Source organism: Trachurus japonicus, chromosome 12 (genome assembly GCF_045865225.1).
Source record: "Trachurus japonicus isolate A0001 chromosome 12, Traja_1.0".
Classification (NCBI taxonomy): Eukaryota; Metazoa; Chordata; class Actinopteri; order Carangiformes; family Carangidae; genus Trachurus; species Trachurus japonicus.
In genome coordinates, this window is record NC_140918.1 from 30548302 (window position 1) to 30553040 (window position 4739).

Genomic DNA, 4739 nt, shown 5'->3' on the forward strand with positions numbered 1-4739 from the left:
AAGTTTTGACCATAGGAATCATCATATCAATTACATTGTGAAACAGTGTTTTTGTTTTTATTTATTTATTAATTAATTTATATGGTACATTTTAATTAATTGTGGGGTTTTTTTACCATCATTTTTTGGTGTGTTTGTTTTTACAGTGCATGAGTAATACTACATGAATGAGTGGATTTCCCCTACATCAGAGAAACAAAACACAGAAAGCCAGAGAAACTCCCACACCAGTGTGTCCAGGTGCAGGAAGTAGTAATTGTAACTCACTGTGTCACTCCTATTTTACTTAACACTTGTTGTAGCATCAAGTGCTGCACAGAATGAATAAACAGTCAGCAGACAGTTGGTATGAATCTTGTCCAGTACATCTGTGTTGAACAAACTATTAGCCTGTTAGCAGTTTTACCAACAGACAGCTGGTAAGCTAAGCCTGCCGCTGGAGCAGCTTTTCTCTTTCTAGTACAAACAATACACACTGTGACTGACACTAGCATGTTTCTGACGAGCAGTTAGCCAACAATATTTGTTTAGTAATTGTTTCTTTGAGTGGCGCTATAGACCCCTTCGCGGCCTACGTCACTGTGACGTCAAGACGTTCACTGGAGGCAAAACAACTGACCCAGCATCTGTTTAGACAGGCGTCTACTTTGCACGGGACAGGTTTTAAATTCATTTTGAACAAATGTTATGCTCAGCAAACATGGAAAATATATAATAGGTTCTGTTTAAAAGAGTAAGAATAGAAAGAAAGAGTCGGATCAGCATTCATTTACAAGCACCGATTAAACTTCTTGTAAGTAAACGTGTACTCCGCCCACAGACTGAATAGCCCCCGGCTCTCTCCTTGTGTCAGTCCGAGGTCTCAACGGGCCGGACCGAACAACACGACCGGACGTACCGGGTTCAGGTTGAAAACATTTAATAGCTCGGATCGGCGGACCACCGGCTTCTTTTTTTTTTTTTTTTTTTTGCCGCCGTCCGGTTAATACTCGTGACGTGAGCCCGGGGCCGCATCAGGTCCAGGCTTCAACACCTGCGGATCTGACCAGGTCAGGTCTTTGAGAACGTAGCAGGACTGAAGCAGTTTAGAAACTGCTCAAACAGGCGATCGTGGGCTTTCAGAGGTTTAACTTACTACATTTACTAGCAGAAAATAGAGATAGACCCGGCCGGGCATCTGTTTGAGACTTAGCTTTTATTTGAGAATTTATAATTACGGTACATATGACGGTCTGGAGTCAACTTTTTAAAGTAACACTCACGGTCTCTGAGGGTGGGTGTACTAACATATTCACTAAAATATGACTTTTCCTCCTCCATTCTTGAAAAAACAGTCCGTTAAAACATGCTAACCAGCGTTTACAAGCTACGGCGTTTCAGATGTTTTGCCTCCAGCTATGCCCTACCCACCCGGATGTTTACAGTCTGTAAAGGAGTCTATATTACTGTGCAAAAGTCTTAGGCCACCACTAGCTTTTCACTCTGCATCCATATTTATTTTTCAGTCTTTTTTTAAAGATAAAAACATAAATACAGGCGGGCGGACCTCACACTGCGCAGCGGGCGGCTGTGGCATAAGTTTCTTGCACCGCGGATGAGAGCGGGGCGACTGGTTTATGCTCCGTCTGATCTCATTTTGGTCAATGGGAAAAGGGGCCAAATGCCGATTGTTAGCGGGTCGACCTGTGTTTAAAAAACCCGTGTCGACCCGCTAATTTTAGTGGGAAAACGGCTATATTTCCTTCTCTGTCCAAGTGATCCCATACTGCGTCTAATATTCTGACTGTCAGTGTTTCATCAGCTGTTTTCTCTCCACATATAATTTCACTGCATTAGTAATGTGCTTGATTGTTACATTACTGAAAAAGTGGTTTCTTGGCTGCTACCCTTCCACAGAGACCATTCATCCTGATCAAGCCTCTTCACTCTGTAGAAGGGTCAACTTGGCATCTCCATGAAGCTGCTACAGTCCACGCTGAGCCAGGTCCTTATTGGACTTCTTCCTTTCTCTCAAAGAGGAAACTCTGAAAAACTTTTCATTAGACTTCCTGATTCTTCAGATTTCTTGATAACAGCTTGAATACCACATATTGAGTATCCAGTCGGTCTGCTGAAATCTCTTTGAGAGTTAACTCGCTGATGCAAAATTATGATGTTGTGTCTGCCAAATTATGATGTGAAAGTTGGTTATGTTAAGTTTGACCATATTAACAGGGTTCCAACTGATACAACATGTGGATGAAATGCTCAAGCATATTTTGCACAAACAAATACAGGTGTTATTACATGAATTAGGGTTTCATTCAATTTAGGTTTGAAGCCGTCTAAGGCCAAATAAGATTTGTTTGTTTTTTCAGATCATTTTTTCTGTTTTTATAATTCATATATTTAGGTTTTTACTGGTTGTATTGTCGTAAAGAGACTGAGAAATAATTATAAATGATCATTATAGTATTGCCAAAACAGCGAATGTAATTTGGCCTGAGACTTTTGCACACTACTGTGTATTATGTGAGCCATCTTGGTTGTAACAAGTCAGTGTGAACCTTAAATAAACCCTGCACAGTGTGACTTGTAGTCATGGTCCACATCAAATTAACCAACTCACTTTAAAGAAAATGATAATCAGTTATCTTAGTGAAGTGAGGGGGGGGGTTATTGTGCGTGAAAGGAGAAGAGTGAGGAGTATCAGATGGTGTTTAGCCCCCCTCCCCCCTCCTCCCTCTGCTCTCCAGTTGTCCCCTCATGTTATCGTCACACTGGATGATTGAAGTGTGTGATGAAGCTGTGGTGGCTGACAGCTCGCTGGAGAGACACTGATGCCGTGATGTTGCCTGTAGCAGACTGACACAGGTTTAGTTAGGGCTAAGTTTATATTTCATAATTCTATTTGAGATGAAAAAAACTGATTGTTTCCAGGCAGAACTGTTCTGGACTAGTTGTATTGTCAGTTGTTGTTGTTGTTGGTTTATTTTTTACATTTTTATCAGTAGATGTGAGACGTCTCTTCCTCTGTTCTCATTTCCTCCTCTGTTCTATTATGTACTGAAGGTGAGATTTTTATTTGCCATATGAAGTAGCTATTGAGTCTTAGTTACACGCCGAAACTGTAAACAAAAAGGTATGAGAAAATTCTTGTCTTGGAAAAGAAAAAAGGAAACTGATTATTTCATATGGACATAATGAACTAGCTATTGAGTCTCTTGTTAAAATCTATTTCATTTGAGGTACAGTCAGAAGAATAAAGAAAAAAGAATAGAATAAATAGCCCTGCCCACTGCTGCACTGAACACACACACACACACACACACACACACACACACACACACACACACCCTTATCAGTTACTTAGAACAGAGCAGATCAGCCTCAGGTCATGCAGGTGGAGGAAGTTGGTGTGTGTGTATGTGTGTGTGTGTGTGTGTGTGTGTGTGTGTGGCGCTCACAGAGAGGCCCCGCCCTCAGCAGGACAAAAGAAGGAAGAACAAGAGAAACCTGGAAACTGCGTCAGGAGGTAATGAACCAATCAGCCAGTAAGACAACCAGCACTGCAAAAACTCCAAATCTTTCCAAGAATATTTGTCTTATTTCTTGTCAAAATCTCTCATTTCTAGTCAAAACTAATCTCTTTCCACTTTAAATAAGACTCATCACCTAAAAATTAACGTGTTTTTAGATCATTTGCACTTGTTTCAAATAAGTAGAAAAATCTGCCAGTGAAAGCAAGTTTTTTGTGCTTGTAATAAGAAAAAAAAAACTTGCTCCACTATCAGATTTTCTACTTATTTCAAGTAAAAATATGCTTGAAAGAAGTGTCTAAAACAAGCTACTTTTTTCATGTGATGAGTCTTATTTAAGTATAATGAGATTTGTTTTGACTAGAAATTACATTTTGACTAGAAATAAGACAAATATTCTTGGTAAGATTTTGAGTTTTTGCAGTGAGTCTACTGGTGGTTGAATTTTTGAGTGAGGAAATCAGTTTGTTAGACAGACGGTGAACAGAACAGCACAGTGGGTGGTCAGAAACATTAAAGCAGAAGTAAGCGGAATGTTTGTGTTAATATAAGTCTTAAATAGTTATATCTTCCGACGGCAATCACTTCTATAGAGTGTTTGGTCTGAAACACGGGTCTGTCAGTCACTCTGCTCTGCTGTAAGCCCAGGAGAAAACTTTCCTTGTATCCTACAACCTTTATCCAATGAGAGAGAACGGCATAAAGGGGCGGTCCTCTCTGTGTGTGCAGCCAAGGGATGCGCGTGAATGTGGTGACGTAGGGACGAGGGCGGGGACTGCTAACTCCATCTGCTGACAGGAAGTTAGCCAAAATGACCGGATCGCTTACTCCTGCTTTAATGGTTCATTATTAAATTGGATAGTCAGTCACCTAGTTTGTTCATGAACGAGTCTTGTCAGTTTGTTCATAAGTTTAGTCAGTAGGTCCATTTAAAATACATAGTTGGTGGTTAGTTATTGGAGTAATCTTCTGTATGTTTCATTCATATGTAAGTTTTATTATTCACTTTAGTCAGCTCTTTGTTGAATCAGTCAGTCAGTTCCTCAGGCATTAATGCAGTTAGCACGTTAACCACCAGGACAACAGCAGCGAGTCAGAGTCATCCATCCATCCCTGCAGCCAGTCAGCTGCTCCGTGAGGGGAGTGACTCTCTGCTCCGCTGCCTCCAGCTCAATGATAGTCAGTCATCCACTCGTCCAGTGACCCAGCCTCCCACTCACT